Here is a 14,332-nt window from a genome sequence, read left to right as displayed (position 1 = left end):
AAGTTTTATAGCAAGCTGTGAACTAATATCTGTAGTTTGTTTTTGGGTGTTTGCTTGTTTGTTTGCTTAGAAAAAACTGCATCCTATTCCATTTAAGAACCCCAACACTTAAAAAAAAATCCTTTGGTAACTCACTTAAAAGAGAACAAAAATGACTAACAAAGAAATCTAAGCTAGAAGTCACTACGACAAGGAAAGAATTAAATTTGATGTCTCCTTTGCATCTAGGAGGCAATTTACAACATTCAAAACCCTTTCATATACATTCCGTCATCTGACCCTCAAAACCCTGGAGAGACGCCTGTTTTCCATCATGATAGCATATATCTAACATGGTTCAACTTGAAAGCTGACAACCTGTCAACCCTCAGTTATCCTCACCAGAGAGAATATAGGCATAAACAATTTGATTCAGCTGAGCAGAGTAGAGACCCTCACCACTTGTCTCTCAACGGGGACTCTTAGGCCAGACTCTATTGTAGGGACTTATTTTATTGCCCATAATTTTGCTTGGGGGTACTTGCAGACAGCTAACTGTCCATAGGCATTTAGATCTTCACACATAAAATGCTCCAGGCCTTTCCTATCATTGCACAGGTTGAGCAGACTCTCCTTTGGACTCACTATACCTGCCCAGGATGGTCCAGGAATATTTTTGTAGCAACATCCCATGGAGTTTTCCATTTTCACTCACGCCAGTGTTCCCACGTGAAAGAAGGACAACATGTAACTGCAGGCAACATGTATGAGGGCAGACAAGACAGTTTTGAAATAAAGTGACCGTGGTTTGGATCCCGGATCCTCCTGTCTTGACTGTGTGTGCTCCCTGCTCTCAGATCCCTCACAGGTATATGGCGCTTTCTACCTCCTAAGGTTGCAGGGAGCTGGAGGAAAGACACCCTCCCCATCGTAATCAGCACAGAAGGGGATTTAACAACTGTGAGTTCTCTGCCTGCCTCCCTTTCTCTCAGAGGGATTTTATAAAACGACTAAGGCAAGCCGGACCCCAACCACCAAGAAGCCTACGACCCATAGGCAAAGCAAGCAGGCAAACGACTTTTCAATAAAAAGGCAGAGAAAAACATAATCAATGTACAAGCAATGTGCTAGGGAGGTGAAAGAGAAGGAACCATTTAGAGGCAGAAGGGGGAAATCAGAAAAATGTGAATGAGAAAGCACTATTTCCTTGAGCTAAGCCTTTAAGGACAATGAAAATTTCAGTGGCAGGAGGAGGGGAGAACAGCGGAATGAGGTAAACACCACCACCTCCGAGGCGAACTGAAAAGATGTAGGTTAGCAATGGACCCAGCAAGGGCTCAGTGGCAGACAAACACAGAGGACAACTGGGTCTGGTAAAGAAAGTTACAAATCATATCACAGAGAATCTTGAAACCTAGATGGGAACTGCCAGGGGGCTTACCTGTCCTTACATTAGCTGTGCTGTTTTTGGCTTTAAGTAACAAAAGTACATGAAAATAAGGGACAATAAGTGACTTAAACTGTGGTCTCAAAACCTTTTGATCATGTAGCCCTAACAGTAAAAAAAAAAAAAAAAAAGTAAACCTGTACCCCCAATAGTTTATATGTAATTACAACACTTCTTCTTCAAGTCGCTCAGTCATGTCCGACTCTTTGTGACCCCATGCACTATCCAGTCCATGGAATTCTCCAGGCCAGAATACTGGAGTGGGTAGCCTTTCCCTTCTCCAGGGAACCTTCCCAACCCAGGGACTGAACCTAGGTCTCCCGCATTGCAGGTGAACTCTTTACCAGCTGAGCCACAAGGGAAGCCCTAGAGTTATCAATTACCAGGGAGCCCATACGTGATAAAAACCTCCATTAAAAACTCTTTAAAGGATGAGAATGATTCAAACAGCATTCCCAAGTTTATTTGTATTTGTTAATATACCTCTATACACAATGTTGGTGCCAACTCATTAAATTTGATTTAAAAGTCATTTCCTAATCTCAAATAAGACATTTTATTATTCCTATGGATTTTAGATTTACATCATATCATTTAACTTTCTTTGTAAGAATCTTTTTTAAACCACTTGCCTATTTTGTAGGAGCCAATTTACTTAAAACTAGATGATATAACCCATAAATCTATTTACATGGCTAGAGTTCACCAAAGGCAAGAATAAGAATGAGGGTGCCACTGTCAATTCCAGCAGGTTATAAAATGCCTCGTCTGCCCTCAGGAGACCTTATATAACCTAAGTGACAGAAGACTCTCAGATATACCAACTAGTGTCAACTCATCTACCAAATATTAGTAAAGCTTTTTTCTAGACAAACTTCTAATATTTTATTTCTTCCCATGTTTAATGGTCTGGCACACTCTACTTGGGGAATCACTGCTTCAAACAATAATAAAAAAAATTCCCCACATAAGAAGTTCTGAGTCACAGTGGTTTCAGGGTTGGTTAATTCTGCAGCTAAAAAAAAAAAAGTCACTGTGGTCTTAGGCCCCTTACATCTTTGTGATTTTCAGAGTTTCAACCTATTTTGCTGACAATATTGGGCTCCCAGTATGGTAGGAAATATAGTTGGTCACACACTTACTCATTAACCAGTCACTAGCAACAGGTATAGTATTACTCAAGTTGACTTGGCTTAATCAAGATTCACCACCTGGGGCAGAAAATATACCCAACTTACCCTGAAACACATGGGCAATGGAAAACTAACCAAAAGCAGGGTTATATTATCAAGCAACGTGGTAAATTATTACAGCAGTGGCCCCTGCAATGAATCATGCAACCACCAGAGCCTGAGTGAGCCCAGACCCAGCAGAACTCAGCTCCAGTTTCTGAATTCCAAGCAAATAAAGGGTTGCTGGTTTAAGCCACAAGAAGGAAGGGAGGACCAGGAAGGGGAATGCTGTGGTATGGGCAAGAGACTACCTCTGCCACAGCACTTTGTGTATGTAGGACAATGGATGAAGAAAGAACAACACTGTTTCATTCCCACATAATTTTTTTAAATTCAGTCATCTAGCTCAGAGTCAACAAGCACTCAATAAACATTAATAATTGATGTTACTAATCCCCAGTAATTTAGAATAAAGCATGGCAGACAGAAAGGAATATAATGGGTTACATGGGAATAATGACCAACTCTCTCTCTCTTTTTTTTTTTGCAGTAATTCAATACCCTGTTACCCAAGTGCCTGAGCGTGCAGCCATTCAGATCCCCGCAGAATGTGGAAAAGTCTACTACTCCCAAGACTATAGTGTATATATCACAGGAGCATTAAAAAGGTTCATATTCTTCTGTACATGGGTATGGAGTTATGACCAGCAATACCACTTCTGGAAACCTATCCTGCATTAGGCAATGAGCCCTTTTTGTTTACCCAGCTCCCTCAATGTGGGAGACCTGGGTTCAATCCCAAGGTTGGGAAGATCTTCTGGAGAAAGAAAAGGCTACCCACTCCGGTATTCTGGCCTAGAGAATCCCATGGACTATATAGTCCATGGGGTCACAGAGTTGGACAGGACTGAGCCACTTTCACTCCCTCTTCCGTTAATAACAACCCGCTTCTGTGTGGGATACTTTTGTCTCCCAACAGTCCCATCTTGTGGACCTAACGAGACTTGCCAACCGTAACTCTGTTGGCTGGCATAAAGCCAATCTGAGCTCTCTCCAGGGTTTTCCCAAATTGGAACTGAGAACAAAGATTCAGTTTTGTTTTTTTGGGTTTTTTTATATTTTTATTTTATATTGGGAATATAACTGATTAATAATACTGTGATAGTTTCAGGTAGACAGCAAAGGGACTCAGCCATACATAGGTATGAATCCACTCTCTCCCAAACTCCCTTCCCATCCAGGGTGCCACAAAACATTGAGCAGATTTCCCTGCACTCTACAGTAGGTCCTTGCTGGTTACCCATTTTAAATATAGCAACGTGTACAAGTCCATCCCTTCCCACTGCTCCCCCACTCCCCCACCCCGTCCCCAGTCCTCAGAGTCAGTTTCTTGATGATGTGAGGTTCTGAAGCTACCAGCATCCAGGTATCCCTATGTGCTGGGCTCTCTGACTTTTTTTTTTAATTGGGTCCTTTGATTTAATGATGAGTAATTCACATCCTGAGACAAAGGGCTCCGATAGCCTAAGAGATTTCTTTCCAAACACCTAAATGTCAAAATGGGTTGGTTAAACAAATTATAGTAATGTATGTAATGAATTTACAAAACAGCCATTAAAGCTGGGCCAAAGAATGTATTGATATAACAGGGGTGGGGCAGGGGGAGCATATCGCATAAGCATACACTGGACTCTAAACTGTGCAAATACATTATATGCACCTTTGTATGTCAAATCTTTTTCATATTTCTTTAAAAGTTCATGTAATATACAATCCTACTTTTTCATGAGTATATATGCATGAAACGGAGAAGGCAATGGCACCCCACTCCAGTACTCTTGCCTGGAAAATCCCATGGACGGAGGAGCCTGGTGGGCTGCAGTCCATGGGGCCGCTAAGAGACGGACTCGACTGAGCGACTTCACTTTCACTTTTCACTTTCATGCATTGGAGAAGGAAATGGCAGCCCACTCCAGTGTTCTTGCCTGGAGAATCCCAGGGACGGGGGAGCCTGGTGGGCTGCTGTCTATGGGGTCGCACAGAGTCGGACACGACTGAAGCGACTTAGCACCAGCAGCAGCAGCATATGCATGAAAAGATCACACCCAAGTGTTGCTTAGAGACTTCCCCAAATCCAACCCCAACTCACAGAGGTATTAAGTCTCTTCTGGGTATAGAAGGGAGGGTGGTGAGTCACCAAGGGCTCTGGGCTATACAGCTGAACATCTTGGGTTCACATTTACATATAATTGTGACTGGAAGATTTCTACTAATAAATTCCCTCATGGTAGTGGCGAAATCTGTGGGGACTAAAATCCAGGGACTATGCCATCCCTTTGCAATGCTTTTTTGTCCTTGACATTTCTACCTATGAGACTCTTCTTTCCAGAATATTCTCCTTGATCACATACACCTTTGGGAACCCCTAAAGAGGACTTCTATCCTAGGAGGGTTACTTCCATCAGTAACATGGCCAACCCAAACCAGAACCCGTTCTATGCTGTACAAGATGTTTCCCGAGAGCCTTCTTTATCTAAAGTCCTCTCCTATCCTTCAAAATCTATTCCCCTATAATAAAAACCAGAAGCCATTCTTCTGCTTTGCTGCTCTTGTCCCCTTCTAGCACACTGATAACTCTTCTCCCAACTTTATTACTGCTTCATAAGTCTCTCTCTCCACACACACCTGGAAATGGTGGCCTTTTTACAGTCAACCAAAGGCTAGTACAGTCAAAGCTATGGTTTCTCCAGCAGTCATGTATGGATGTGAAAGTGTTAGTCACTCAGTAGTGTCCTTCAACCCCATGGTCTATAGCCCACCAGGCTCTTCTGTCCATGGGATTTCCCAGGCAAAAATACTGGAGTGGGTTGCCATTCTCTTCTCAATGGCAGGGATCCCCAACCCAGGGATCAAACCCTGATCACCTGCATTGCAGGCAGATTCTTTACTGTCTGAGGCACCAGGGAATAGGTCCCTCAGAGTGGGAGAAAATAACAGCAAATGAAACAAAAGATTAATCTCCAAAATACTCAAGCAGCTCATGCAGCTCAATACCATAAAAGCAGCAGCCCAATCAAAAAGCAGGCAGAAGACCTGACAAACACTTATCCGAAGAACATATACAGATAGCTAATAAACACCTGAAAAGATGTTCAACATCACTCATTATTAGAAACGCAAATCAAAACTATGATCACCTCACACCAGTCAGAATGGCCACTGGACCATCAGGAAGGCTGAGCACCAAAGAATTGATGCTTCAGAGCTGTGATTCTGGAGAAGACTCTTGAGAGTCCCTTGGACTGCAAGGAGATCCAACCAGTCAATCCTAAAGAAAATCAACTCTGAATATTCATTGGAAGGACTGATGCTGAAGCTCCAATACTCTGGCCACCTGATGTGAAGATCTGACTCATTAGAAAAGACCCTGATTCTGGGAAAGACTGAAGGCAGGAGGAGAAGGGGGATGAGATGGTTACACAGTATCACTGACTCAAGGGACATGAGTTTGAGCAAACTTCAGAAGATAGTGAAGGACAGGGAAGCATGGCACGCTCCCCTCCACCCGCCCCCCCCCCCCCCGGCATGACTTAGCAACTGAACAACAACAATGGGTACTCATTAATTGCTTCGTTATTTTGAAAACACGGTCTTCTGAGAATAAGTTTAAGAAGCTGAAGAAGGACAAGTTGCTTAGACATAAAAGAGTCTGTAATAGCGCATAATTTATTTTAGAACCCTTTAAAGAAAATCCATACCAGCTTCCAAATGAGTGTCAAGTTGCACTCAGTACTCTTAAATAGGCAAGCAGGGCACAGTATAAACATTTAGAGTCCGTGAAAATGGGTCACCTGCAGCCTACCACTTCTTTACCATTAAACCAATAGCATAACAGAAGAATTTTTTTTTTCTTTTTTGCACAGCAAGTAGTGCAAAATCAGACTTATCCAGACAGCAGTAGAAAGAGCTCAAGAACAATTTCACCAAAAATGGGGCATTTATCCAGGCTTTGTCATTCAGCTGAGAGATACCAAGATGAAAAGCAAACGATATATTCATTACTTATTTTTAAAAAGATGCACAGATTTGAGAAATTATTTCCTTAAGAATGCTGTCTGGGTTACTAGTGGGGGATTATAAATCACACCAGATCCTGAAGTCTACTTAATAAAAAAATAAGTTGGAAATAAACAAATGATTAGTTTAAGGTATATGAATTTCTGAAACTCTCTTGGGGAGAATGTTCTATTACCATTATTACTGAACTGTTTTTAATCTCTGACATCAAAGCATTGATGTTAACCCTGGGGTTCTGAAACCCAAGTAACTCATAAATGAAATATTATGAGAAAATGCCACATAGTAACTTAAGTCTGTCTGCCAAGTTTTAGCCAATTCACTTCATAAATAAGGAGAGATATGGGGGTTGGAATAGAAAGAATCAAAAGACCTAGGTTCAAGCTCACCTCCACTGTTTACAAATGATATCAAGCAAACTGATCTAACTTGCCCAGCCTCAGTTTACTTAACTGAAGGTTTAAGAAAAAAATATGTAAGTAAAGCCCTTTATAAATGCCAAAGTACTACTTTAATATTACAGCACTAGCTCCAGAATGCCTACATTTCTCCAACTATTGGACAGTCACAGAACTTTACGGTTGAAAGATAATCTCATTTTAGGAATGATAATGAGAAAACTAAGGCCCAGAAAGGCTAAAGAACCTAGATACTGACAACATCTGTAAACTGGTCAGGGGTTAGGAAGAGGTTCTAGTTTTTCCACTATTGAAATATACATTTTAAAAGATGGTTCAAAACAAAGCTATCCTGGGAACTAATACAAATCCCTCCCCAGCAATACATATATTTCTTCTGCTTTATTTTGCTTGTGTAAACTTTACTCCTGTCACAAGTTAAACTTTTCATCAGAAAGGTAAAAAACAAAGCCATATCTCTGACTATGAGACTCTCAGCCTACTTGCAACCCAACCCAGACAGAAACCTTTACAACTGGGTTAGAAACGTCTAATGGAAACATCGACATAACACAAATGTCCAGCTATGCTGGCAGGCATCATTATAATATGGATTACAATTCTATCAGCCCAGGGATACTGATTTTAATGTTCCTGGGAGATAAAGAATTAATCAGCAACTCAGAAGGGGATGTTGCCTAAAAATGAACAATTTAATCGAGAAAATTCCACTGTCTTTAAATTTGTGCCCTCAATCACCCACTATCAAAAACCCACTATGGCACCAAATAAATTGTGTGTGGTTAAAGAGACAAAATGTTCTTTTCTACAAGCTGTTATGGGAAGTAGAAAAAGGCTGACTATGAGTCAGTTATGTTTTAGTTCCACGCTGGACATAAATTATGATAATTTAGACATTCTGGTGGCTAAACCAAAAAAGCAGGAAAACCATGGCTCCCACATCCCAGCAAAACTTAAGTTTGCAGCCTCACAGCTGAAAGACAGGGTCATGAAAAGTGACCTTAAATTTATTTCTGGACTTTCCTGCCTCCACTAAAATCGATGACACTACTTCCCACCTCTTATTGTCAAATCACAACAATCCGGAAGCCTGGACCGAATTCGCTTGGCAGGTAACAGGAGCAACCCTAGGAGGAAGTCCTGAGGATGTCAGATACCATATTTCCTTTACTCCCACATACTTTTCATCTTAATACCGCCAAGATATACTTACAGTGAGTTATCACTGACACCCACCAAGCATTCTGGCTGACACGAATTTTGCAGAAACTGGCATCCCTAGGGAAGGTCCCTTGTGAGGTCTTTAAGTAGCTTAGATGAGTAAAACATTCAGACTACCACTGTAATGAACAGCTCTTGGTGGCTCATAAATTCTTTCATTCCCAGCAATCAAGAAGCAGCTGTTAAAATCCTGGAATCTTCCTAGTAGCAGATCTTAAATACCTCCAAGTTGGCCAGGGAAGGTTCCCAACTGCTTTCTTCTCCTCTCCCTCCCCCAGCCTCTCCCCAGGAGTGCCAAGCTGGCAGGAATAAGGGAAGGGAAAGAAAGACCCAGGAAAGGAAAAAAAAAGAGTGAGTGAGTAGCGGCTCTGGTGAAAGCAGAGAGGCAGACTCCCTTCATTTCCACTACAGAGAAATACCAACTCGGCACCAACTAACCAGGTGTCTCCTTTCTTCTCCCATCCCCACCCCCTCCAAACCCATTAACTTCTGCAGTCTGATGGCCTGGCATTCGGAGTTAATGACCTCAGCAGTCCTAAGCCCAGTCCTCGAAGATTCTAAACCAAGCTCTTTCCTTCCTTGCCAGAGTTCGAGGCCCATCCCACGGGAAGATCCAGCTTCCTTTTTCCTTGTATCTCGCCCAGACGGCGATGCTCCTGGGGTCAAGTTCAAGATGAAGGTACCCTCCTAACCTCCAGGAGCCGACTCCCCTGCAGGGAACAGAGCTGCCTAGACGAGTCTCATCCTTCGAGGCACGGGGATCTGGGGCTGTCAGCAGTGGGCCGGAGGGGGCTGGGAGGGGAAGACTGTCGCCGAGCCCGTTGTCCTCTGAAACCCTGGCCGCGGCGCCGGGATTCTACCTGCCCACCGCCGCATTTCCTCCTGGAGCCTTACACAATAAGCGAACTAAGTTTTGAAAACGCCGGTTCAGAGACGTTTCTGTCTGCAAACAAGGCGCATAATGCCTTGGGGCTTCCTTCCTCGCCAGCCGTTCCGGAAAGCTGCCGCGCCAAAGCCGGGAGCCCCTCACACCCCCAGAGCAGCGCGCCCCAAAGTCCCCCAGAAAGAACGTGCGCCCTGACATAAGTCCCCCAAAAGAAGTGAGCACCTTCATTCTCCAAGAACACAATCCTGATCTCGAACTCTCCCTCAATGTCTAATCCTTGCTCAACCCCCTCACCCCACCCCCAAAAGAACGTGGATATACTCATCTCAGTGTTCTCGGAAGCGAACAATACTTTCGACCCAGAGTGGGGCACTATACTCCCCCCGAGGCTTAAGTTCAACCCGCCAACTTCGCGACCCGCGCTCATCAACACTTCGGGGGCACTCTGGACCCCGCCGTGCCAGGCGCGTCTCCCTCCCACCTCCCCCGCCCCAGGTACCAGGCGCAGCCCAGGCCCTTGCCAAGCCCGAATGCTACAGAGGAGGCGGAAAGGGGAGCGCGGAGGCGCGCCGGGCGGGGTGGTCCCGAAACTCAAGCGTGCGGCAGCAAGATCCCGGTGCCCCCGAACCTCAGCTCTGCCCGGGGCCAGACTGGTCCGACGCGGAGGGTAGGCGAAGGGAAGGCACCGACCCTCCGGAGCCGCCAGGACCAAGGCCCGGAGCGCACAACATGTCCGTGCCTATCTCCGGAAAGCTCCCGGGTGTGCCCAACGAAGGGGGGCAGGGAAGCTCCAGAAACTTTCCCACATGCCTTTCCACTCTCCCCATCACCCTCTCCTCTCCCCAGACCCCTGCTCCCCTCTGCACCGCAGCTGCTGGCGCGGCTCGGGACTCGCGGAGGCCGGCGGCGGCGCCAGGGCGGCGGGAGTTACCTGCGGGAAAGTTTCCAGCTCCTTGGCGCGGTTACCCACCCCCAGGGCCGGGCCTCGGGGCGCGGCCAGCTCAGCGCTCCGCGGCTGCCTCTCCTCCGGCTCCCAAGGCGGCCGCTGCTCCTGCAGCAGCCACTGCTAAGGCTGCGCTCCGGCCCGTCCCCCCGCCTCGCACAGCCCACACCAGGACCTCATTGGCAGCGTGAATCCCCGCCCTTGCGCGTGTTCCCGAAGGCACCTTCCTCTCGCGCGCCCGCCCGGGCCGCGCCTCCCGCGTCCCTTCCCGCCCCGGGCTGCGGCGGCTCCCGGAACCAGTGGGACGCGGCGCGCGAACTTTCTGCAGGGACCCCAGCTTCGCTCAGGGGGCCTAGTCCCCGCGACTGCGTTTGGGCCCTTCCAGGATTGGATCAAAATGGGTGATTGTATTTTTTTTTTTCAACCTCTAAAAATCAGTGAAATGGCCTGGCCTTCTCTCCTTGCTGCTTGTTGAAAGCAGCCGAGGAGGACATCTGGGAGCAATTAAACAAGTTTTGGTGGATGCTTTCGGGTGACTTGTGTGGCTTTCTTGAATTTTCTCTGCCTCACTTAACTACACACACTCACTTTCTAGGGCAAGAATGAGCTAAAGCAGATGGGAGGTGTAAAGGGCATCTCGCCTGCTGTGTCTTTTTCTTTCCCGAACTCGAATTAGGGAGGTTCAGGGACCGGTGATTGCCTCGGACGTCCCCGGGGCCGTGTCCCTGCAGCCTCCTCCCTCCGCTCCAGGCTGGCCCTGTGTTGTCTGCACGCACGCACGCATACACATACACACACACACGCACACGGTGGCCCTGTGTTGTCTGCACACACACACACCGAGTGCCAACGTCATGCTTGTATCGTGGGAGGAGGGAGGTATGGAGGTAGGAGATACACAAAGATGCTATTATTGTTCCCGTGTTCCCAAAATGTTTTGTTATTCCACAGTAAGAGTGAAAGCTGGGGTAGGGCCTATGGATTCGGGAACCCTGGGTTCCCAGGCAGGCAATTCAGCCCGCAGGGCGCAACCCACTCCACACCCGAAGCCTGTTAGACCAGCCTTGGTCTAAGAGCGATCTACTTAGGACCGTCGCTGCCTTGCATGGCCTGCGGGAATCATACACGGGTCACCCCAATCATGTGTCTTAGAGCAGGGAATACAGAAGTTGCTATAAATGGATTTATTGGCAACCCCTGACCTTGCTGAGCCAAATACGCCTTTAAAGACAACTGTCTTTTAAACAAGTTCCCCCATAAAAACTTCAACCTCACGCAGAGCTTCGCAATATAAAGATACCCGGGGAGAGGAGCGTCCATGTTTAAAGTTCCTGTGAAAAGGGACAGGAAGTAAGATGCCACACCTCCTTACATAAATAAAAGATGACTGAAATTTGCTGGATTTTTCACCCACAGTTTCAAAGGCCTGATTATTACTATGTTGATACTTGAGCAGTAAACATACCCTAGCGACCTTGAAGTTTTCATGAAATAAAGCAGGATATGAATATTTAAAATAAAATGTAAACTTCCTAAACCAGAAGAACTGACTTATTTCTTCACTCTGAAATGTCCCATTGCTGAAAAATATAGTAATACATTTTAATTTCTCTTGAAATGCATGAAAGTTACCAGTCTTTCAACAACAGATGAAAAAGCAGGACAACAACGTTAATAATAAAAGAATGACACAATAGAAAAAAAATATCCACACACAGGCTAGTTAGTCTAACCAATCTGAAATGTTAAGATACAAAATAAATAATGCTAGGGAAATAGACTAGTGGAGTTCCCTGACTCCAGCTTCTTTATAATGGGTGAAATGTACAATTTCCATTGCTCTTCTGTCTCTGGCTCTTCTAAGCTATGTTCTCCAAGTTTTTTAAGAAATTGCTCAGTTGGATTGAGCTTTGAAGACAACAAAATTCATTTTCCCCGCTCCTCAAAGCTCCCTAAGTAGCAAGCAGAAGATCACATAACGTAAATATATTAATTACCAGCATCATCTTTATTTTTAGCTGAAAATTTTTGTCTTTGTAGCTTCAGAAGTCACAGTCATTAAAGAAATAACTTCATCACTGCCTAGTTAGGAGTGTTTAACATTCTAAACAGGCATACAGCTAGCAATCTGAAATTTGTACACAGAAGGGCCCTGTCTCCTGTTCTTCCTATAGTGTTTATATAATCCAAACTACATATGTTATTACACACAATCTTATCTCCAGCTTTAAACAGCTAATATTATATACAGTATGTCATACTAAGAACATCAAAACCTGTCTTAAACTGTGAGTGAAAATGGTACATTTTATAGAAGACAAGGCCAAAAGCACAGAGTACTGAAAATTCATGGGTGAGAAAAAAGGAAGATTCATTAAGAGCTAGACTGTAAGAAAAATTTTGAGCATTTTCTAAGCAGCTAAATAACACTGGTATTAGTGAAACACAGATTCAAAAAAATCAATGCTTTTTAAAAATCTGCTTTTCCCTCAAAAAACTAAAAATGTTTTTGGTTAGTTGTTAGGTGAGGACTTATTTGTGTTTTTAGGAGGAGGGTAAGGCAAAAATCATTGCCTGCTTTTCTTATGGTCTTTCTGCTTATCCCACCCAGTTGAAAAAACTCACTCATTACATTTTTGTAGATTCCAGTACAAAAAAAATTAAAAGAAATATAGCTCACATGAATATTATACGTTGAGCACATGCACCAAGCATGCATACAATATACTGGATTCTATTTTTAAATTTTCTGTCAGTTTGCCAGCAATGTAGCTTTTCTCAACAGAGTGAAAGAAAACAGCAAATAATAAACCGGTTATTTTACCCTGCAATTTACTGCCCTGGGCAATAGGCTGAGGAAGGCGTGAGAAAAGAATGTGCCTTGTGAGTGTTAGCAGGGTTTTTTCCCTTGCTCAGATTCTTAAGTACATCTATTTTAAAGCAAGCCTAAGTTAGGATCATAGCCAGTGTTTATTATGATGTGTGTAGTATAGAAGACATAGTGTGAAGTGAAATGTTTAAAATGCAAAAAGTGAGACAGGACTTAAAAAAAAAAGGTAAGGTAGGCAATCCAGATTCAAAATAATTGAGCCCACAAACATTTTTTGCCTACTTTGGAGTATTTTTCAATGTTTACAGAATTCATTCTCCTTTGATTCATTCATTCTTCCTTTCCCTTTTAACTCTTGGGAGAGGAAACAGAATTTTTAAACCTAGGGGGGGAAAAAATAAAACCTGGGGAGTGATGAAATAAATTGGGTTGTAGTTAGAAATCAATTGGGAAAAACAAATTATGTACCCTTACCGCATGTATAATAATCCATGGTCATGTATATATACCAACACATGGTCAGATGTGGGATAATGGCAGACATCCATCCAGGGATATCAGAAGCCATACCTGTGCACAGTTATTTAGGCAGTTAAATTAAAAGAGTCATCTAAAGTGACATATGAACCCCTCTGCAGATCAAGCACATGGCCTGCCAATATTGTAGAAACTCATCCAATAGGGGCCAGGCAGTGAATTATTTAAACTGATAAGGAATCCACTGAGGGAAGAAAGTAGGGAGGTAGATTCAGGGATTCACATTTCCTTATGACAGTATAGGAATAAGTAAAATCCTGGGAGAATCTGCTTTAAGATGGCATGCCATCTGACAAATATTTTAAATATAGATTTAGCCCTATCTCGTGATGGTGAAATGGTCTGTCGGGGGAAATAGAAATTTCCTATGTTCAGGAAGAATGAGGTAATGCAATCAGGTAATAATCCCTCCAATAAATGTTGAGTCTGGTTAAGATGGCTTAAAAAGAAAGGAGAAATGTGTTGCGAAGTTTCAGTGTAACAAATGCATCTTAATGTTCCCCACCATGGGAGGGGTGCCTTCCTTCTTCTCAGTAAGTTGCACAAAAAGTCTGGACATTACAGGAATAATATTTAGACTCTAGAGTTCTGACTTTGGCAGTTATTGTTTGTGATTCCTGGCAATTCACTTAGTTTTTTTGAACCTCCGATCCCTCATCTTTGAAATAAGGAAGATAGCCTGGAATTTCTGCTTCCCAGTTTTGTTGAGAAGATTAAATGAAACAAGGTAAAAAGCATTTAATAAATTAGAAAATGCTTTACAATTGTTAATTTTTATTTAATAAACAATAAGCTATGTTTTTCCTCCCTGTTACCTGGGT

The 14,332-nt window shown here is 43.8% G+C and overlaps 1 protein-coding gene across 3 annotated transcripts in view; it reads right to left on the bottom strand.

Annotated features, from left to right (window-relative positions):
* The window catches only part of TANC1 (tetratricopeptide repeat, ankyrin repeat and coiled-coil containing 1), a 242,270-nt gene extending 231,972 nt beyond the window's left edge, over nucleotides 1-10,298 (bottom strand). For 2 of the 3 annotated variants that reach the window (XM_040229146.1, XM_040229145.1), the window contains exon 1: nucleotides 10,133-10,287. The gene's annotated coding sequence lies outside the window, so the exon portion shown is untranslated. Of the gene's footprint in view, nucleotides 1-10,132 lie in introns of all 3 variants that reach the window. The other variant, XM_040229144.1, reaches the window with a different exon arrangement.
* Nucleotides 10,299-14,332: the final 4,034 nt, after the last annotated feature.

Source organism: Oryx dammah, unplaced genomic scaffold (genome assembly GCF_014754425.2).
Source record: "Oryx dammah isolate SB20612 unplaced genomic scaffold, SCBI_Odam_1.1 HiC_scaffold_27, whole genome shotgun sequence".
Taxonomy (NCBI): Eukaryota; Metazoa; Chordata; class Mammalia; order Artiodactyla; family Bovidae; genus Oryx; species Oryx dammah.
This window is presented reverse-complemented; position numbering and strand designations above follow the sequence as displayed.